Below are 23089 nucleotides of genomic sequence, written 5' to 3' on the forward strand. Positions count from 1 at the left end.
AAACAAAACAAAACAAATCCTCTGCATTCTCATTCCATACACTCAACCAATAGATGAAGCAGTCAGTCACGTCAAATCTGTAACAAATAATTTACATGTAACATGGACTGCATTAACAAAGACGGCTAAAGCCAACGCTTTACTCCTTCTGCAGAAGGACAAATCTCTAGGTCACCACACACTGACAGCAGTAAGCATATTCCTTAACATCAGTCTATTTAAAAATAGATTGATTGTTCAGAAGCATAATTTATAAAGCAAGATTAAATTAAATGAGCTGCTGGCTTTTGGAACTGTTTAAGAAAATGTCCCCAAGCCTCACTGAAGGCCTGGAGAACACTAAGGTCTCTTTTCACTCAGGCACTTGACTTCACTGCCGAAGCCCTTGTGCTCCTTGCAGGCTTCAAGGTGAGAGCACAGGCTTGGCCTCGGAGCTCTCTGTTGGGTAGAGACTGGGTTATATTCTCAGAGTACCACAGCTTAGCCCAGCTTGGAGAGAAACTCCTTCATCTGAGTCATCTCCTCCTGAAGAGCCTGAGGGCTTGGGACATCACTTAATAGAATCATTGCTGACAAAACAGACACAAAACCGACCGTCAAAGACACCATTTGGATATTCTGAATAACTTTCCAAAGCTGTGAGATTGATGGCAGTATCTGGCATCCTTCTACATTGAGGGAATATGGGTGACTAGGGTATAGACCCTGAAATTAGTTTTTGCTAGGAGGAGGAATTGAATGCTGGGGTAAAGGTTGAACTATCATGCAGGTCCCACGCCAGTCGGTGGTAGGCTTATGTACGAGGTTCCTCTGTTCACAGCATCCTCACATGTCAGTTCAGGAGACACCGAGGGCAGAGTAATTGATATTTGCCTCTCTGCTGTGTGAGATGTTTAGGATGTGGTTGCAGACTCTGAGATCCTCCTCTGGACAAGGGAATCCATCCCCCTCTCATGTAAGACATGAGGAATAATTCTTTCGATAAGGAGGAGGGGTTTAGTTTGTTTTCTCCAGTCTTATTTTCCATGCATCCTTGTCCTGTAAGGAGGCTAGCATGCAACTTACCCTGGTGGGATGGCGCTCCATCCAAGGGAACGTGTGTTCCATCCAAGGGAACGTGTCCTCCATCCAAGGGAACGTGTGCTCCATCCAAGGGAACGTGTGCTCCATTCAAGGGAACGTGTGCTCCATCCAAGGGGACTACTTGAGCCTGGGGCTTTCCTGCCTGCAAGTGTACTGTGTAAATTTAACCCAGTTTACTCAAGCATTCATTTTTTTCATAACCAATTTTTAAAATATACTTGATTTTGAATATTATTTTGCATTAAACAAACTTTAAGTTCCCTTTAAACTTGTTTTATTTTACTTGCTTTATGCCTACCTTGATAACACATGCAGAATACTATATGATGGAAGGTAACAGGAGACTCTGGGATGGAAGATAGATTAAAAACTGATCTCTCCCTCCAACCTTGTGTTAATATTCTGACCCACCCGCCCCTTGAAATCCTGTCCCTTGGGGCCACCCTACATCCTGACACAAAGGAACCCCCCTCTTCCTCTCTCTCTTCCGCGTTCTCTCTTTCTCTCTCTCCATTCCCACGAGGCATGCACCCCCCCTCTCTCTCTTCTCCCCCTCTTTCCTATCTTTCTCTTCATCTCTCTATTATAATAAACTCTCCACGTGGATGCAGCACCTAGGTGTGAAAGACTGTCCACATGCCGCTGCCACCCCACCCCCCACCCCCACCCCTGCTTCATCTGCCCAGCATGTCTTCTCCCATGAGTGGGCCCTGGTCTGGCCATCCTTTGGTCCCCGTATGCATAATTCATAACACCTTGTCTCTAAATTACATCTGTACTTAGCATGACTAACCATTAGCTTGTATATCCTAATTAACAATTTACAATTAGTAAGTAATTCTTTTATAAGATTAGGATTTTACAATTTTATCCCGGTTCCTTTTAAGCCTTAAAAATTATAAGTCTTGAATTAAAGATCAATCCATTAGTATCAAAATAGACTTTGAAACCATAAATACAGTTCACAGAGAGATTGGCCTTTTTTAGTCTAGTTTTACAAAATGCCAGTTTTTTTCTATGACTCAGATTCAAAACAAACCTTATCTTGGAAGCTGGTGTTGCCTCCTTAGTCTGATAAAAGTCATGATAAGCAGAGAGCTCAGTGAATGTAGTTGTTTTATGGGTGCTGCTCTGATTGGTTTATACCACTGGTCACCTTAACCACGATGGTGAAGTCACATGGCATGCCCTTTTTTTAACCTTAATAAAGATGTTGGCTGAATCACATGACTTCCAAGATGTCCACAAGTCACATGGTATTCCAAGGTGAGCCTAGGTCATCAGCCAAGATGGCAGCAAGTGGCATGGTACTCCAAGGGAATCCATCAGGCACACACCCTGTTCCTAAACAAGAGTTGAATCCAAGTTACATTCATGGTGTGTCATAGCAAATTAAGATTATCTATACATCCTTTTTAAATCACACTCAATGAACTTAGAAATGCTGAAATACAGAAAGTGAAAGTTTCAGCAAAAGCTTTAAAGACAGTAAACAAAACCAAGAAAAAAAGAGAGAGAATTCAAAGACTTAAACACCTTGCCATTTGTAACCCCTGTGTTTACTTCTTGGTTGTTCTCAAGAGCAAAGTGTCTGTTCCTGGATGTTCTGTTTTTCTCTCCTCCCTGCCACAGAGTCAGGTGGCCAGCCTGAGCCAGGACTACGACTTCAAAGGAAACTTTTTTTTTTTTTGGTTTTTCGAGACATGGTTTCTCTGTGTTAGTTTTGCGCCTTTCCTGATCTCGCTCTGTAGACCAGGCTGGCCTCGAACTCACAAAGATCCGCCTGGCTCTGCCTCCCAAGTGCTGGGATGAAAGGCGTATGCCACCACTGCCCGGCCAGAAGAAACTTTTAAACAAACATACTTGGGTCTAGGGCGGATGGCCCACATTCAAACTCCAGAGCCAGCCTTCTATAGTATAGTAGAACAGCATGCAACAATTTTTCAATATCATCCATACTCAAAAGACACTTGAATCTCTGTAAGACTGAACCTGGTGATCTACATATCCATAGCCAGTTGGTGTGTGTCTGCGGATGGAAGCAGACAACCTGGAATGCTTTTGCCTCTTAGCTGCTGAAGAAACGAGCAGAACTTCCCAGGTCACAAGCATAAGGTGAAGGGCTCTGTGCTACCTGAGCTAGGAAAGATGCAAGTTTGGAGCCCAGCAGAAATGGCTATGGGCATCCTGGCTCTGGTGTAGTTGTAAGCCAGAGCCTTAAGAAAGATTAAAGTGAACTATGGGTTTTATGGGGGATGGGGACTCGGACCAGGCTACCATTCCATCTTAGAGTTACCTAAATCAGTTTAGGCATTAGAAATCAAAAGTTCCCAAATTGGGGCCAACAGTGGCCATATGTCCAGTGTATCTTGAGGACAGATTTGAACCTAGAGCTGAACAAGTGAACCTGATATGAGGTCTCCCAAATGGAGCTTTTTAGATTAGCCTGCAGTCAGGCTGAGGGTACTTTGGATAGAGAATTTGGAAGTCATATGGGCCCAGGGCCAAGGTAAAAACAGGTCTACCACCAGCTGCTTATGTTCTGGGACACCCAGAACGTTAAGTGGGAGTCCCCAACAACTACAGTTCTGGGGTTGAGGGGCTGCAGGGCTAGTGTCTTGTACCCAGTGGAAGGCCTCCACTTCAACTTAAGGAAACTCCAGTGAGCCCTGAAGCCTAACTAGGTCCCTCTGAGTTAGGTCCATCAGATTACCTTGTCCCAGTGTTTTGCTATGCTGCATGCATGTTCTGACTGACGCAGTGTGACTGCCCACCTCGGTCAGACTGTGCCAGGGTAGTAAGGTAAGAGAGAAAAGGCGGAGACAGAGAGTGAAAAGAACAGGCTGCCTGAGAGATGGCCTAGTTGGGCACTTCTGGGCCAGAGCTTGTATGAGAGTCAGGGAGGTGGTCTGTGGGTGGGCTTCAGCTGCTAGGAGGCTCGGATTTTCCATCTCGAGCCTTTTAGCACCACATATTACATTATTTTTAAAACCAGTCTTAGGGCTGGAGAGATGGCTCAGAGGTTAAGAGCACTGCTTGCTCTTCCAAAGGTCCTGAGTTCAATTCCCAGCAACCACATGGTGGCTCACAACCATCTGTAATGAGATCTGGTGCCCTCTTCTGGCCTGCAGGGATATGTGCAGACAGAACACTGTATACATAATAAATAAATAAATCTTTAAAAAAAAAAAAACAAAAAAAAAAACCAGTCTTAGAGCTGGAGAGATGGTGTGAAGGTAATATAGACTCCATCTTAGGATAGGGCCACCATCTTAGACCACCTGCTGTACTCAGTTCCAGAAAGGACCTCAGTAATGTGCCATGACAACTAGAACAGATACAGAGCAGTATCCTCCTGTAGACATCCTGTCTGCGGTTTATGGCCCTTGAAGATATCTAGATAATCCTTCTGAGCCACCCAGGTAACCCTGCTCAGCAAGTTGTGATTCCCCACCCAAAGTCCAACCCAATAGTTTCAAATGTGGTTTCACGCCAAAAGTCTAGACCAATAGTTTCAAAAAATTCATCTTGCTCCATATCCCTTCTACCCAATCTCAAAATGCCAAAGCATATAATTCCTGGCTTGCGGTTTTTCCCTATAAAAACTCTCTACACCTGGGCTCGTGGGTGCTGCCACATTTCCTTCCATCTGCCCTGCGGTGGCCCAGGTTCAAACCTGACAATAAAAGGACCCTTGTGTGCTTGCATCGGAAACCAGCTCCTTGGTAGTCTCTGGGAGTTTCGAGAAACAGGTACAGCAATGGCTTAGTGGTTAAGAATACTGGATGTGGGCTGGAGAGATGGCTCAGAGGTTAAGAGCACTGGTTGCTCTTCCAGAGGTCCTGAGTTCAATTCCCAGCAACCACATGGTAACTCACAACCATCTATAATGGGATCTGGTGCCCTCTTCTGTCTTGCATGCAGGCAGAACATAATGAATAAATAAATCTTTAAAAAAAAAAAAAAAGAATACTGGATGTTCTTCCAGAGGACCCAGGTTCAATTCCCAGCACCACATGGCAATTCACAACTGTCTATAATTCATCTCCAAGTAATTTGACACCCTCATACAGACATAAATGAGGACAAAACACCAATGCACATAAAATAAAAGTAAATAAATCATTTTTAAAAAGCTGGGGGAAAAAACTGCTGTAGAGAGAAGGTAGAAAGAAATGTTTGGTCTGACCTTAGGTGGGACCATGTTTATTCATACTGAGGGTATGCCTTTGTCACTCAAATGTGCAAATGGCCAAAATGTCTACAGGGGAAGATTTGGAATCTTAAAGGGGCAGAAATGACCTTCATAGTCACAAAGGAAGCTGGGAAGTGTAGTTAGTCCTTCCGTAGGAAACGGTCACTTTGTGTAGAGCAGATGAGCAAGAAACAGAGCTCCCAGATTGAGGGTCTCTCCAGTACCATCAGACTCAGCTCTCTGTGGGCGTAGAGTCCAAACCTGATATGCATGGCTATACCTGTTCAGTGATGCACTGTTGTTAACTGGTCTGAATCCCCGAGACATCTGTCTCCTATCTACTTAGATTGACTATCAATTTACAGTAGTCCAGGAAAGTTGGTGCCCTTAGTCCACTTTACCAATGAGGAAGCTGAGGTTCAGAGTGGGCAGACATCATCTAAGAGGAGGGAGATGGTGTGATATCATGCAATGAGGGGTCTGGGCTACTCCTCGACTCTCTTTACCCCTCCACAGCTGTGCCCAAAGTAATGTTATCTGAGCTTCCACCATGCCAGGCCCTTTGAGTGAGGTCATAGGACTGAGCCCATTTAAGGTTGAGGGTCCCAAGGCATAGAAGGGTGAGTCCCTTTCCCAAGTGCGCACAGCAGGAAGAGGCTGCTACAGAGATTAGCCCGCCCCTTCCAACAAGTTCCCTGCCCTCCTCTGATGGTGGTGCTGAATTGGTAGGATATACCAGGTCAGTCACAACACTGTCACTCTAGGGATAGGATGCTTATTAAAGGCCAAGCACTGAAACGGCGCTCTTCTCTTGGCCTCACACATCTCTAAGATGCTGCACCTCCTGCAACTTCATCAAACCTGGAACGACTGAAAATCTATCCTCAGAAAATTAGGGGTACCTAAATTGATATCAAAAATGAAATGTGAGGCTCAGTAGTTAAGAACAATGGCTGGTCTTTCAGAGGATGGGGGTTCAATTCCCAGCACCCACATGATATCTCATAACCATCTGTAACTCCAGTCGCAGGGTATCTGATGAGCTCTTCTGTCTTCAGAGGGCACCGAGTGCACGTGGCACACAGAAGAGACATACCTTCAGATAAACACTCAGACACATAAAATGAAATCTCAAAAAAAATTGTTTTTAAATATAATTTGTATGAGGTACCCAGCAGACGGGATGAAGCATATGCAGAGAGGTCTCTAGAACTGGTACTGGAGCAGGCTTGGGGATGACGGCGCTGGCCTCTGGTTAAGCTGCGCAGCTAGTCTGGTGGGATTCAGCAGCATGAGCCTGTCGCCTTTCCAGCCCATTTTTACCTGATGCATTAGCATATCCTTATGATATCTGTTATCCTAATTACATCTATTTTCCAGGTATAGACAGACATACCCCCGAGTTGGGGTGCCCATTAGCAAATCACACGGGCCTCTGCAGCTGTGTTTTGATTAGCAGAAAAGGGTTCTTTGGCATCAGAGAACTAAAATCACCTTTTAGGGTATGACAAGCTCAGCCGAGCATCTCACAAGTGAAAATCAGAGGTTTCTCTAAGGCAGGGATGAGAGCGACCATGAAGAATTAAAAGGAGAACAGCCCTTAATGGTTTCAGCTGTGAGAGCTCAGTCATAATGCCATCCAGCAAACAGCACAGCAGGAAGTCAAGGCACTCTTCCGGTCAGCATAGGTCCCCAGCCTGCTTCTAGAAGAATGGTAAGGAGGGTCTCGGGGACCACCCAAAGCCACCACTTGCCTAAGAAGGGCTCCAGCAGTGAGGCTGCGAGCAAGCAGAAGCCAAGGATGCTTGCAGGATGGAACCTAAGCCATACATTCATTTCCACAAGCTCCAATGACTTGCATGCCCTATGCAAATCATTATACAAATCACTCCAAACCCTCTTTGTACTCAGGCTCCTTTTAGATGTTATTTCCAGGCTCTACAATGGACTTCCAAGCCCCTCCTACCCTCACTCTTTCTACGTGCCAGAGGCTGAGTCTGAAGATGTGGCTCACACCTTAGGAGGAAAGAGAATCCTTTGTAATGAGAAACAGCATTCTTGGCATTCTCTTAAGTTCTATCAGTGGTGACATTCGAATCAGGTACCCAAACAAATGTAAAATATTACCTATGGGAGGTAGCAGAGCCAAGAAACACCTACAGGAGGGAATCCTGTCCTTGCTCTTGCAGTACCATGGCAAACTTTCCTGGATGAAGGAAAGGCCATGCCAGGTGCAGGGTAGGGCAAAGCGTGGTGGCCTGTAAACGCACCTCACATTCCAGTGTATGCTGATCCCTCTGCTGGAGGATCGCTCCACTTCTGTTTGCCTTGAGGATTTACTATATTCCAGGGGCTGTTCTTGCCAGTTGATGTGGCAAGGAGACAATTCCCATTTGCACTCAGGGGAGCTAGATCCAGAAGACAGCAGTTTAGCTAGGGAAGTCTCCCTGAAGAGGCTACACCTGGTGATGAGCTGTCCAGGCAGGGGCCAGCACCCAAGAGATTCTGGAGAGAACCACAGACGGGTTAGGCCAGCTGGAGTGGCAAAGTATAGCAGAAATGAAGTGAGCTACAAGGAAACCATGAGCAGCCTGTAAGAGGTTTAGGGGGAGCCTCCTTCATGCTATACCTAAACTTACGTGTTTCTATTTTTATTATTGTTAGAATTCCCAGCCACTCCCCCAGCTACGTGACCGCACATGCTCTGTCCAGTAGCCAGGCAAGATGCTTAGTCATCCCTAGGGCCTTACATCCTACATAATCCCTGAGCTGTGTGTGATCATGTAATCTATGCTCATGCATGGAGTAGCTACATAAACCCATATGCGCATGTGCTTGGGGAATCCATAAAAGCGGGTTCCACATATCCCTCCTCCTCTTCCTGAACAATCTTTCCATAGGCCTAAGCACCCCTTTCTACTTCCTCCCCTTAATGAACTCTTAGAGTGGGTTTTGTTGTACCTTGTGGCTTTTCTCACAGGGTAAACAGTGCCACTTAATGAATAACATTGCACGGCTTAATAAATAACAATTATTACCGTTGTTGTTGTTGTTTAGAATAGGTGACTCTAGAATCCCACACTTACATTTTATCGAGTGTTCAGCTCACCTGGAAGACTTACTTGGTCAAGCTCCCAGAAATGCTACTAGCGTAGTGGGGCCTGGAAACCTGCCTTTCTAGCAAGTTCCCAGGTGATGTACGTGCCTTTAATCCAAGCACTCAGGAGGCAAAGGCAGATGAGTCTCTTGTGAGTTCGAGGCCTGTCTGGTCTACCAGGACAGCCAAGGCAACACAGAGAAACCCATTCTTGAAAAAACAAAACAAAACGAAAAAGTGTCTAACCATTCAGACCAGCCCTTCCTTCCCTCCAAAGGCCTCATAGAAGCAGCATCTCTGCAATCTACATTAACTCTGGAAATTTAACACACACTTATTCATTCATTCATTCATTCATTCATTCAGCAAGTCTTTACCCAGAATCCACTCTGACTGTGGCAGCAGGAAACTCTGTGATCTTATTCCTACAATGGGCTCACTTCTGAGCTCCTTCCCCAACTTGCTGAGTGACTCAGCAAAACCCTGTCCTTCCTAGGAATTCAGTGCAATCAGTGACACACAGTAGGAGGATGAAGAGCTGGGGTTGCAAAGTCCCCAGGGATAATAAATCCATCTATTCATGCATATATGGAAACATGGACTCCGCACACAAAGATAAGCTTGCTTAGGGCCACAGGGTATGTGTCTGGCACATGGTATGTGTCTGGCAGAGCTGCAAGGATGCTGTCTGAAACCTCAGAGACCTAGCCTCCCACCCCCACCACTTGTCCCTGATATCTCTCTCTCTCTCTCTCTCCTGATCCTCTGGTGACTGCAAGGAATGAGGCTGTCTAGTTGGAATGCATGGAGCTCTAGAAAGTCAACACAACCACCACAAAGCTGCTGACGTCTTGGGACATTCTCGTTTACTCTCCACAGTATGATGACATTCTAGAGAGCACTTTTGGTTGTGAGGCCCAGGCCAGGAACAGAAGCACTAAGAAGCCTGAGCCCATGCAAATGGAACCGACCTCCTCCTTGGCCTTTCTGACTGTCCCTCATGGCACAGCTCAGTAGCTGCACATAGACAATGTCTTTCGAAGTTCGCCAGGCCAAAAGAGCCAACCTTTCAAAATCCAAGCAACGTTCATGCATCTCTCTTGAGCACTTTTCTTTCTGCCCTGAAGGAAGAACCTTTGGATATTCCTTCACTCACCTCTGTTTAGCTGGAGGCTCCACTTTGGCCACACCCATCACCTCATTCCAAACCCTGCCTGTGGTGATATTTTATTCGTATGTTAATAAAAAAAGTTTGCCTGGAGATCAGAAGTCAAAGCTAGCCATAAACAGAAGTCAGGCGGTGGTAGCACACGCCTTTAATCCGATCACATGGCGAGCAGAGTCTCTGTGTGTTCAAGGACACAGCCAAGAGTGGTGACACACGCCTTTAATCCCAGTACCAACCATAGAGACCTGGAGGTCTGTATAGACAGGCAGTGATGAGGAAGTGAGGTGGCTGGGCTAAGAGCCAATGAGAAGGCAGAATAGCAAGGCAACAAAGGCAAAGGTTAGACACAAAGAAGCTGGTTCCCTTGGGAAGCTACCGTGGCATGGTGAGCTAAGATGAGTTGATGGCTATTTGTATTTCTCTGATCTCTACGGCTTTCACCGTATTTGGCTCTGTGTTTCTTATTTAATAAGACTGTTTAGAAATTCGTCTACACCTTCCCTTCTCAGAAAGCCCACCAAGTTGTGGCTCCTGCCCTAAAAAAAAGACAAACTAAGGTTTATGAGAGATGGGATTTAAAACAAGGCTGGTTTAATGAAGTATTAAAACTGCACCTCCATACATCCATGTAGAGGGATGTATCTTGCTGGCAGCCAAATTTTGTAACGTAAAAGTAATACCCTTGATATTGATTTTAGAAACACTAAATTATTTACACTGTGAAAACTGACTTTTGCCTTCTAGAGATACTAAACTGCTTACATCTAACAGATAATGATCCCCTGATCCTCAAACGCTTCAGAGATCTGAGAATATGGCATTTAATAAAAAAAGCTTCTCTTGATGGAAATATGCCAGCTCCTAGCAACACCCTGTATCTCCTCCAAGGAAGATGGATGGCCACGTAAGAACTTCCACCTGGATCGTGCTTTAAATGTAGCAAAGCCAGTCACGGAGCAGGAAACTGCTTTGTACCTTAACTGCTGCTAAGACCCTGTCGAGACTGTGGACAAACACTGGGGAGTTCATTTCCCTGCTTTACCAAGACAGCGTTGGCCAATCTCCCCAAATTCCCACTCCATAGGAAAGTCTTTCAGATTTTCTGGACCTGGCAGCTGAAAACTTACATTGTCCTTGGATCCCTGTCCCCAAAGACCACAGAGAAACCTGGGATAGCTGCCTAGGAAGCTGGAAAGCTGTCTCGCTTCTGCTTATTCGGGTGAAATTTATGCTTCTCAGATCTGATGGTGTTTGGTGAGTAGGGTACTGATAGATTTACCCATTTAACAGCTCCCCCGCCCCCCTTGTTCACAAGGTTTGCCTTCATAGTAAAGGATAAACAGGTTTCAGATGGAACTTCCCACGTAAGGTATGTAAAGAGGTTTCAAACTTCTATCCCCTTTCTATGCTATTATTACACTGGAATTTTGGAGGTAGAGTTTCAGCATTGATAAATGCAGTTCTGATAAACTGACAGAGCATTGACTACAAGCAGTTTTTAGAAGTTCTTAAATTTCTGTGGATTTCACTGGTTCCAGCTTTTAGGACTGCATAGAGACTTTTTCAGCATTACTATATTGTCTCCACCCACGTATGGCAAAACTCTGCTTTAATCAGTTCCTCCCCCTCTGAAACAGATTAGCATTGAAGAGGGTGTGGAAGCCTGCAGATATGTTCAACTCTGTTCTCCCTCCCCTGCCCCTCAGTCTCCTTCCCTCCCTCTCCTTCGCTTGCTCGCTCAACCTCTTTCATTCAGTGATTTTCCTCTGGTTGTCTTCTAAGTATGGACTTAAAGGTATGCTTCATGGGGCTAAAACCAGGCCCTAGGAAAAAATGTTTTAACCCAAAGACATAGCCTTTGCTCTGACACCAAGGCATATGTCTGTTCCAGCCGTTTTACAGACACTTGCAGGTTCCTGGTGGAAACTAACATCAGGCTCTAGAGCCCGTCCTTGATCCCACCCATCCTTACAGGTCCACTCCTCCTGCCAGATGTGTGCCAAGGCCAATCCACAGGGGGCCCTCCAGATATGCCAGCCCCTGCACCAGCTCCAAGAACGCCAACCAGGCAAGGACTGGCAGGTTGACTTCACCCACATGCCCACTCATAAAAAACTCCATTACCTCTTAACTCTTGTTGACACCTTTACAGGATGGATAGAGGCATCCCCCACCTCCAGGGAAACAGCAGATGTGATGGCTCAGGTACCTGAAACACATCATCCCTCGATTTGGCATGCCATCTCCCCAAGCTCCTGGGACATCAGTGCTATCACCACCTCTCCAGGATCAAGCAGGCACCTATTCAAGATGAATGGTCTGTCCAGCAACTGGGACCCTCTACCCTCCGGTTTTTCAGAATGTCCCAATGAAGGGCCTGTCTGCTCTTGTGTCTGGCTCATTCATTCTTACCTTTTCTGTACAACCAGGGCACACCTCCGTTCAATTCTTTCTGGCAGTCTTTACTCTCCCCATGGCTAGTCCCATTCGTAAGTGTTAATAATCTATTTTTTTTTTCTCCTAGCAACTTGCCTCCTCTGCTTCCTCAAGAAACAGATCCCTGGGTTCTCCATGATGGCAGTTAACCAAATGCTTCTTCACCAACACCTCCCACTGAGCATGAGCCCACTGACTCCTGACTCCCCTTCCCCACATTGTCCCATGCCAACAGGAAGTAGCCAGATTTGAACCGGTGACCATATATCCAAGAAGGTTGGGATGTTCAGTTGGAAGCGCCTCTTGGCCTCACTCTCCCTCCATTCCAAACCCTGACCTTCTCAGAAAGCCCACCAAACAGTGGCCCCTCCCCTGGAGCTGCTCAAGACAGCGCCTTCAGGGTATTTAAACTCAAGTCCCTAGACCTGCCCTGTGATTCCTCCTCCTCCTCCCCTGCCTCACTTCGGGGGGGCTTGAGAGTCACCTGGGGGTGCTTTGCTCATTAAACCTGGACTTTTAATTCAGCTTGATCTGGCTTAATACGTCCACGGAGAAACCTAATACTGGGGAGTCCAAAAATACATACCACTCAAGGCCGGGCCTGCCGGGTATTTAAACTGCCTCCTAGAGAACGGCCACATGGTTTTTCCCAGTCTCCTCTCCCTGTCTCATCTCTGGGGGGTCGGAAAAGGCCACCCAGGAGTGTTTTCCCAATAGACCTCATCTTTTATTTTTAATTTGGCTTGATTTAGCTTACTACCTCAGAGGAGAAACTTCTTTTTTTAAGCTGAGGGTTGGACCCAGGGCCTTGCGCTTGCTAGGCAAGCGCTTTACCACTGAGCTAAATCCCCAACCAGAGGAGAAACTGAATATCAGGTGCAGAAACCTTTCAACCTCCACTTATATTGTGCCAGGAGAACTACATTCCAGACCACAGAGTTGATTCTTACATAGTCCTGACCTCGGGGAGTTCATGCAGATGCAGCTGCCACAATGCACAGGATGACAGTAGATGTCCTTACAACCCTAGTGGTATGACTCTGACTTGCATACCCATCTATGGCCTTTCTGTTAGTAGATATGATGTGTTATCCAGTTGCATGGTTTGGGAACCATTCTCTACTGAAAGACCCTACACCCTTCTCCGAGAATCCTCTGGAGTGAGGGGTGAGAGAACAGATTTCCAGGATCCCTGAAGACAATGGCAAAGCCAAATCCACAAATGACCAGGGAGATTTCCATTCCTGCTCCTACCACAGCTACTACTGCCCAGCACCAGATGATGGTGGCTCCGTGGGACTATGCCCAGGACGCCTTGTCTAGGAATTACCCTGCAGGGTCACCCAGAGAGTCATCTGTAAGCTCAATGTAGCTTCTGGGCTGGGGTGGGACCTGGACCACATGGATCAGCAGACAGCTTTCAGGAATCTAGGAAATCGAGATGAAAGGTGCATCCAATACCTCTAAGTGAAGCGTGGATTATTCTAGGTGGCCCATTTCCTCTAGGGAGTCTGGAGTCACGTGTGGGAGAAAGCAGTGTACAAACATAAGCCATGTCCTGTACAACTGCAGCCTTCCCTCTCCTCTCCATCACCTTTACAGGTCATGCAGTTTGGAGTTCTGCTCCAGCCCCAGTGCTAAAGCTGAGTTTAATCGCATCCAGCAGGTATTTGAATGGTGGTCACAAGTTCCACTTCCATCCAACGAGACTCAAGGAGATGTTCATGGGAGGCATCTGAGAAAGTTTCTTCATGTGCTTTAAAGTGAATATCAAAATATACTGTGGCTTTTCCCAGTGGAATACGACAAGCATATAGGAACCCTGATGAGCAGAACAACGCCCTGCAGTTACAAGGGAGCCCAACCCGAGCAGACCCCTGAGACCACACTGACAGCCCCGGATTAAAGAAACCCAGGTACTTGAGGCACTAAATTTCCATCAGTCAATCCCTAGACTATTGCAGGACTGGCCAGCTGGCCTGCTCCACCCAGCACGCTGTGCTAATCAAAGACAGAGCCTTGATTAGCAGTTGAATATAAGAATCCTGAATGCAAGCCCAGCTCTGCCACTTGTTTCCTGTATGAAATTGGGCAGTGTACCAGCCTTTCGGAACATCTATTTACTAATCTGTACAAGAACATGCATGTTATTGTGAAGGTAGTTACCCATTTGGACCATCTTAGTCTCCCATCTCTAAAATTCTTCTTAGCGAGTCCCTAGGCACATACAATCCTGGCAAAGGGCAAGCTGCCCGACACTAGAGACAAGTAACAGAGCATACCTCTCCCCAGGCCCCAGGGCAGGTCCTGATGCATACTCAGCCTATCTTGCTTGAAGGCAGCATGGAGAGAGCTAGAAGTCTAATTGATTCCTACCAGTTAGTCAGGGCAGCAGAGGAGCAGATCTTCTGAGCACAGGCCTCAGACCAGGTCCGGAGGAGAAGCTACAGCCTAGCTAGCTCTCGGGGCTCCTCGAGTGCTCAGTCCTTTCAGAGCCCTGTCCTCGATCCATCTGACAAATCTAGACGCCCCCAACACCCTTCCAATAAACCTCCTCTTCTTGTGACAGTGAGTCAGCTTCTGCTGCTTCCAGCCAAGAATGCTGACAGATACGGGGCTTTCTTTGCAGGCTGTTGCCAAGCTTTAGTGTGGTCACATTTGTAAAGCATTCCCCTGAATGCTTGGCACTAATCACACTCAGTACAAGTTAACTATTGAGATGGTTTCAGGCTCCCATGGCCTCAGGAAGGGATGACTGGCTGGAGTCAAACATGGGTTTTTGTTCCCCGAAAGGGTACCCAGAATCCTGCTCTCTAACTAACACCATCTACACTTAGATGCTGGCTGCATTGCCAACTTGCCATACTCACTGTAAACTGGCAGTGTTGGATGAAGACAACAATATGGAGACTCGGACCTTCCAAAACCAACATCAAACAAACAGAAATATTGAATGATGGCACTGGCAAAACCTTCTTGGCATATCAAAGTTTGGCACAGCAACCCAGAGCTTGCTAGTCTTCATAGCAAAAATGAGTTTGTAGTCTCAGGACGCACAGCCAATGGTAGCACAACAAAGCCAGAGAGAGCAAGGGCAGAGGTCCAAGGCCAGCTCTGCAGGACAAGCCACTGTCTCAGAGACAGCTGTGATTGCCTGGCTGGGCCTCTTTGTTACCAGTCATGCCTGGGAGTGACTAGCCATCTTAGTTAGGGTTTCTGTTGCTGTGAAGAGACACCACGACCACAGCAACTCTTATAAAAGAAAAGATTTAATTTGGGTGACTTACAATTTCAGAGGTTTTGTCTATTGTCATCGTGGTGGGACGTGGCACCATGCAGGCAGACATGGTGCTGGAGAAGAAGATGAGGAGGTCTACATTTTGATCCACATGCAACAGGAAGTGAACTGTGACACTGGGTATAGCTTGAGCATAGGAGACCTCAAAGCCCACCCCTACAGTGACACACTTCCTCCAACAAGGCCACACCCACTCCAACAAAGCCACACCTCCTAATAGTGCCAGTTCCTATGAGCTTATGGGGGCCAATGACATTCAAACTACCACACTAGCTGAGCCTGCTTCTTACCTGACAGAGGTAAGAGGCTAATGAGTAGGATATTTAGCTATACTTTGCCATCATCACCATCTCCATCATCATCACCATTGCTATCATCATCATCCCTGACATCATCACCCCCATCAGCATCTTCTCCTCTTTCCTAACTGTTATATGCTGCAGGGATGAGCTATACATTTTATAAACTTTAGTTCATTGAATTCTTCAGGGAAGCTTATGTGGGGCTAGGGTTGTCACTCAGTAGTGAAATGCTAGCTTGCATGCATGAAATCCTAGATATGAACCCCCTGCATCACCAAAAGGGGGGGGAAGACAACCAACCATATGAAGGCAGGTACTATTATTTTCATCAATAAACTGATGAGAGGGAACTTGAGTAACCCAAGGTCGTGTAGCTCAAAGGTAGGGGGGTCATGTTCAGCACCCAGACTCTTACCAGAGCCCTTAGCCACACAGCTATAACTCATCAATGCCATTGCCCCCGCCCCTGGCAATACTCTTGCACATTCTGAGTCTGATTTCAGCCTATCCTATCCTCCTCTCTACTTTCTCCGCAGCTGTAGCAGCTATACAGGAGAACTTTTGCCAAAGTGCCTTTGTATTTTTATTTATAAGATACATTTTATGCCCGGATTGGGGCTGGTGGCAGATCCTGTCTCTTCCACATTATAAAGTCTTATGTAAACGCCATAAAAATGTCCCCTGGTGCTTATGGCAATATATTGATCATAACCATTTAATCTCATGTGCAAAGCCAGAGGCTGGGTACACCCTGCTTCCTGCAGTTTGGCCTACAGGTTTGAGCTTATAAATCTCTACTTATATTCCAGTGCTGGGGGCCAAGAAGGATTATTTATGAATGAGATTCTAGGGGCGTTCTGCCCCAGATTAATTGCTTTCAGTCCTATTTTATGGAGGTCCAATGGGTCAATGGTGGGAAAATGAATCTCAGCCATACAGCCTCAATGGGAAAAAAAATTCAGAAGCCACATTCATCTTGCTGGATGGTCACTGTGCAGCCCAGGCTACACTGCGTCCTGGAGCGAGGCTCTGTAATGCTGGATGGAGCAGCTGGAGGGATGATGACACTTGTATTCACCCCAGAGAGCTGCTTCAGCCCACGGTGCCACGGCCGCTCTGCTCGAGCCAGCAGCCTCTGACTTTTTTACTACTCTTGTCTTCTGGAAGGAGGCAGAGCACAGATCAATAAGATGCTCCGACAGAGGTGCCTGCAGCATGGCCATTTCTCAGGCAAGACACTGATGGCACCTATCACTAGCCATAAAAGGCCACTGGAGACAGAACGGGGCCCGTCCATCGCAGACCTGTCCACCCCTTCTCTGATAAACATCTCCTGAACAGGCCTGCAGCAAAGAAACCATTTCGGGAGGCAACATGCAGGGCCTCCTCTGAGGACGGACCCATTGTGTGCCTGTATACCGTGTATGACAGAATGCTCCTTGGGAGTCTGTGGGGAATACTGGCTCCTGGGAAGCCAGGGAAGGTGTTTTGAAGGCCTGCGTGCTGTTGTGTGAGCTCTATTCCAAATTGAATTATTTAAAGAAAGCCACACCTTGTCCATCCATCCTCAAGTTTTTTGTTTTGGTTTGTTTTGTTGTTGTTATTGTTGTTGTTGAGAGGGGAGGGGGGCTTATTCTGCCAAACTAGTTGCTTAGAGTACTATTTTTTTTTAATCCTTTCTCCTGTGTTTGACAAAATAAAGTAACTGGTCTGGATGTTGCAAGCAGAGTGGGTCTCGGTTGTCTGTCCCCAATTCTGGGTGGACATCCCGAATTCTGGATGGACAGACATCCCTTACTGCTCTCAGTCAGAAACGGCAGACAGGAATGTCCAATTTTAAAGTAGCACAAACGGACAACCAAAGGAGTCCTTTTCTCCCTCCCACCCCAACATACTGCCTGAGAAGGAGAATATGGAGCGCCATACTCACAACATCCTACAGAAGACAGCTAGACAGCATGAGGAGTCAGGAAAGTCCACTCACTGGCCTTGAATTCAGATTAAAAAGAATACAAATTAGGAAAATAACAATGAAAACTTTCATTCTCAAGCCAGTTCAGGAAACCTGGAGGAGACTGCAAGGTGGAAATGGAAAGGGTGTCCTGCAGGGGTGACCACTTCAGCTACAGGCTGTGGTGCCCAGCATCGCTAACACTGGCCTCCCTACACAGCTGGTTGTGGGAAGCTGTCCTCTGCTCTGCAGGTGCTCAGCATCCTCCCTAGTCTCAGATCTTAAAGTACCGCTAGCACTCACCAGTTGTAACCATAAAAAACATCTCCAGATGTTATAAACTGACACTGGGCTGGAAGTTACCCTTGGTTGAAATTACAGCGCCAAGCAAAAGCCTGGAGACAGGAACACTGCTGGTGGAGTGGTTAATATTGATGGCCCATTGAGGCTTGAACGGATTGAGAGATCAGTGAAGTACACGTCTGTAGCTGGACTTTCTTTAGACCACTAGCTCCCAAATAATGACAGGACAAGTAGACTTATTAATTATGAAAGCATGGCCTTAGCTTAAGCTTGTTCCCAACTAGCTCTTAACAGTTAAATTAACCTGTTTATATTAATCCACATTTTGCCACATACTCTCCTCAGTACTGTCTGTCCAACTTTCTCTGCCTCTCCATAGCGAATCCCCCGCCTCTCAGACACCCCACCACCACCAGTTCCTCTCTCTCCCTGGAAGTCCCACCTATCCTCTCCTGACTAGCTACTGGCCATTCAGCTCTTTTTTGGAAGATTTATTTTATTTATTATGTATACAGTGTTCTGTCTGCATGTATGCCTGCATGCCAGAAGAGGGCATCAGATCTCATTACAGATGGTTGTGAGCCACCATGTGGTTGCTGGGAATTGAAATCAGGACCTCTCGAAGGGCAGTCAGTGCTCTTCACCTCTGAGCCATCTCTTCAGCCCTGGCCTTTTCACTCTTTATTAAACCAATCAGAAGGTGCCTTAGGCAGATGAGGTAAAACAGACACATCTTCACAGTGCACAAAAAGATTATCCCACAACACACTTCTGGGAGTGTCTATGAGAGTGTTTTCAGGAGGTAGTCCCCTGAATGTGAATGGCATCCTCTAGGCCCCGATGAATTAAGTAGGAAGCCTGTTAACACAGGCATTCCCTCCCACGCTGGTCCAAAACCTCTGAAACCTGGAACCAAAATCAATTCTTCCCCCTTGAAGTGGTCTTAATCTGACATTTTGTCACAGCAAGGAAAACTGACTAACAGAACTGGCACGTTGAGGCCCTGAACACCCCAGAGCCTATACAATTAGTGTTTAAAATCCCTGGACTGCTTAGAGAACTCCAGAAGATGCCAGAGAACCTCATAACACAGCATCATTAGGGCAGCCACCTGCAGCACCGGCTCCCCATGTGCCAGGCGCTCGATATCATCTCAAGTAAGTGTCATACCACAGGCTGGTGACTCAGAGGAAGAAGCCACCAGACCCATAATGTGCACCAAATATAGAAACCATAAGAGATCACAGCTAGGCTACCCTCGGGACTTCCTAGGGAAAGAAGAGGCTGTGCTCTTGTCCATAGGAATAGTTCATACAGGATGAGGTAGAGAAGGGGTCACCATCCAACTTGAAGGTCACCAGCTAAGGTGAGCACCCTGCTAGCCTACCTAGTCTTGCTTGCCAATTGCATCTGCCACTTGTGTGCAATTAACACTTTACAAAGAGTGCTCCATGCCATGCAGCCCCACTGAGGAGCTCATTGGAAATCTGGAATCTCAGGCCCCACCTTTGACCTTCTAATTCACAACCTTCATCCTACCAAGACCCCCGGCTTATCTGAGGCGGCATTAAAGTCTGCAGTCTTCTCTGTAATGGCAGCTTGTGCTGTAATCAGCGGCCTCTAATAAGCAGCATCCATCAGCACTTGGCATTGCCCATTCGTCAGCTCCCGCCCACCATAGCAAACATCTGGGACAATAAACTTGCAAGAGAAAAAGTTTATTTGGGCCTTTTTAAAAAAAGTATTTTAGTGTGTGTGTGTGTGTGTGTGTGTGTGTGTGTGTGTGTGTGTGTGAATGTGTGTGTATAAGAGAAAAGAGGGAAGACGAGAAAGAAGAAGAGAGGGAGGGATGCAGGGAGGGAAGAGTATATACAGATGCCCGGGGAGACCAAAAGAGGTTGGATTCCTCGGAGTTACAGGCAGTTATAAGCTGCCCAATGTGGATGCTGGGAACTGGACTCAGGTCCTCTCTGCAAGAGCAGCAACTACTCCTAACCACTGAGCCATCTCTCCAGCCCCTTGCTCGTTGGTCTGTAGGGTGGCATAGTGGGGCCATGTACAAAGTAAACTGCTTACCTTACAGCCAGAAAGAAGAAAAAAAGCAAAACAAACAAACCAACAAACAGAGCTGTCTTGGGTTCCTTTAAGGCCATGCCCCAGTGGCCTGCATATTTTCCCCTAGGCCCCACCTCTTACAGGTTCCCCACCTCCCAGCAGCCCACTTTGAGGACCAAACATTTAACACACAGGCCTTTAAGGATATTCCAAATGTAAACTGTCATAGTGTGCACAAAACAGATACCCGCAACCTTCCTCTATATTCAATTCATTCAACAACACTGATGGCCTGCCCCTGGGGGTGACAGCCTGGTGTCTCACACTCACTGGGCAGGTAAGTGCACAGATGAAGTCCTTCAGTTCACACAGGACTACAATGAAGTTCTGCCAGGTGAAAACACTCAGGCTGCTAAAGGCAGAATACAGGTTTTAACGCAGACTTCCTTTTCCCAAATCCTGGTGCTTTCAACACATGCCCTGCTTTACACTCTTTGGGGTGAAAAAGCAGAACTTTCTGCTTGTCCAGCTCTTGGAAGCCTGGTGGGGGCTGGAGTCATACAGATTGATGGTTGGCACCAGCTACCAACTCATCAGGAATCAGAGGTTCAAAGACAATTTAATTCACGGGGGTGGGGGGGTGGGGGGGCAGGCTTAGCTTTACTCCAAGCTCTCCACCATTTCATCAGGTCGAAATCAAAGGCATTTACAGACCACACATAAAAACCACAAAGCAGCCACAGCCCTGAGCCTAGCAAATCTGTACCCTCGATTAGATATTACCCACACGGAAAAAGTCCAGACCACACCTCTGCTGTGAGTCCCAAAAGCCCTACCCCAAATTATTCCTTTCCTGGGGGCTCTAACATTTTGGGGGGCTGCCAGACATTTAGCCTCACTTAGTTCTAAGGTTGTTATTGTTTTGTTGGGAGAAGTGTAGGGACTGAGGCAGAACGTCATGGTGCAGCCCAGGTTGGTCTGAATTGTTGGTCCCTATCTCAGCCTGCAGAGTGCAGGGTAGGTGCCACCATGTCTGAATTTTGTTTTCTGATAAAAAATGGCACATGGTTGTAGGCAGCAAGCAGCTCCACAACTCAGAGAGCCCAAAGAAATGGCCACATGCCTCCACTCCCATGTTTGATCTAGAAACTGCAGAAACACTTCAAAGGGCTCTGAGGGTACAATGAGCTAACCTGGAACCATATCTTTCTAGATCCAGGAAAGTAAGCAATGAATGGTAGCCACCTTCTCATTCCCTTTTTCCTCAGGACATCCCAAGATTTTTCTGAGGGCTTCAAGATTCCTAAATCCAGCAGGCAGAGCTGAGGAGTGTGACAGAGTCACAGTCCATTGAAGGGCAGGGGTTAGAGTGAGGGGTGCTGGCTCTGTTGTCTGAGGAAGCTCTCAACTATGCTCAGAGGGCTCTGAAATGCTCCAATGGGACATGGGGCTGAAAGAGCCCACACAGATGTCTGACCTTATTCTGATTCATCTAGCTCAGGGACCTGCCTACCCCATGCGCTTTAGATGCTTCCCAGCACCAAAGCTGAATATGTTCTGCATCCATGTTCCCCGCTTCCCTTGCAGCTATGACATGACCAAAAAACGCTTCCCAGCAAGGCTTGACTCAGCAGCCAAGACCTGTATGAAAACATCATGGTGCTGATGCTGTACTTCCTGGCTCCTGTGTGGCCAGAATGGGATTTGCTTCCAGAAGCTATCATGAGCTTATTCTGGACCTTCTTGAGCCATTCTGGGGACCAACTCTGGACAGGCTGTCTCTGATTTCCTGACCCTCCTGTAGAACCGGTGTACTCCCCAGTTCCATGAGAATGTTCTCTGTTAACGTGGACTCTGTGATTGTAGGTAGCTAAGAATCTAAGGAAAGTGTCCCAGCGTTTGCTTCCTCATAGAAAGCCCACTGCCACCCTCTCTACTCTGCTCCATGGATACTTCTCACAGCCCATCAGAGTCCATGATACACAATGGGTTCTGGTGAGAGGCAGACAATACAAGAAACTCTGAGGTTATATTTTGTGCGACTGTTTTCTATTTCACTTTTTTTTTTTTTTTTTTTGGTTTTTCGAGACAGGGTTTCTCTGTGTAGCTTTGTGCCTTTTCTGGAACTCACTTGGTAGTCTAGGCTGGCCTCAAACTCACAGAGATCCGCCTGGCTCTGCCTCCCGAGTGCTGGGATTAAAGGCGTGTGTCACCACTGCCCGGCTTCTATTTCACTTTTATGGTGATATATTTTATTATGTTTGAGAAAATATTGGTCCATGACAGGTTGCGGGAGAAAAAGAAACTTACTGGTCTTCCACCAAAGATGATCCTTCACCTTCACCACAACTGGGGATTGCATGCCAACACAACCATGTGGTCAGTGTGTCACATGCCAGGGACTCAGAGTGTCTAGCCACAGATCTGAGTTCTCTCTGGACTCCCTGCCTCAGAAAGCTGTACCCCTTTCCTTCCCCAGTATCAAGTTTGGTTGTCAGAGTCATGAGCTCTTGACATTCAGGAGTCTTTTGTTTCTAGTGAGACCAGTGGAAAGCATCAGGACTCCCCAGAAAACAACGCCTGAGCAAAACGTTATGCTCCTTCCAGAACCAAGACAGGTGGCTTGGTGACAACCCAGTCCCACTTCCATACTGGCTGTGCTGTCCACAAGCCAAATGTGACAAGCCCCAGACAGCCTTCAAGTGCTTAAACATGGCACTTGCAATGTCCCTCCCCCTTCAAATCCTTAATATACCATAGCCATTTCCAGTAATCGTTCAATGAAAAACTTCAACCTGATTTTTACCAGTGTGTATGCATGCACACAGGGGAAGGGTGTGCATGCTGTGAGGTGTGTGTGGAAGAAGAAGAGAACTTAGAGTTGGTTCTTTTCTCTCACCTTTACATGGGTTTTGGGGATTGAAAGTTTGTCAGCCTTGTGGCAAGTCCTCTAACTGGCTTAGCTGAGAGATCTCATAGGCCCTACACTTTCCATTTTATTAACACAATTAATGTGCACTGCCAAGCACCCACTTAAAGAGAATAGCAACATCAGTCCTAGGACATGGCTGGCTATGGCTCCACTCAAGTTCACAAGCATTTCTAACACTCTCAAAAGTTTCCTCATCCCCTTTACCAACCCCCTCCTCTTCCTCATGCAATCATCTTACCCATCATTTACTTTCTGGCACATGGATCAGT

The 23089-nt window shown here is 46.7% G+C and overlaps 1 long non-coding RNA gene across 21 annotated transcripts in view; it reads right to left on the minus strand.

The window, feature by feature from the left end:
- The window catches only part of LOC128104724 (uncharacterized), a 98570-nt gene that overhangs the window by 39692 nt on the left and 35789 nt on the right, over positions 1-23089 (minus strand). For 14 of the 21 annotated variants that reach the window (XR_008216079.1, XR_008216066.1, XR_008216065.1 and 11 more), the window contains exons 2-3: positions 2123-2427; positions 1066-1225 (exon numbers count right to left, since the gene is read on the minus strand). This is a non-coding gene — a long non-coding RNA (uncharacterized LOC128104724). The other 7 variants (XR_008216071.1, XR_008216073.1, XR_008216075.1 and 4 more) reach the window with 7 other exon arrangements.

Source organism: Peromyscus californicus, unplaced genomic scaffold, assembly GCF_007827085.1.
Source record: "Peromyscus californicus insignis strain IS unplaced genomic scaffold, ASM782708v3 Scaffold_8__1_contigs__length_139910024, whole genome shotgun sequence".
In the NCBI taxonomy this organism is placed as follows: domain Eukaryota; kingdom Metazoa; phylum Chordata; class Mammalia; order Rodentia; family Cricetidae; genus Peromyscus; species Peromyscus californicus.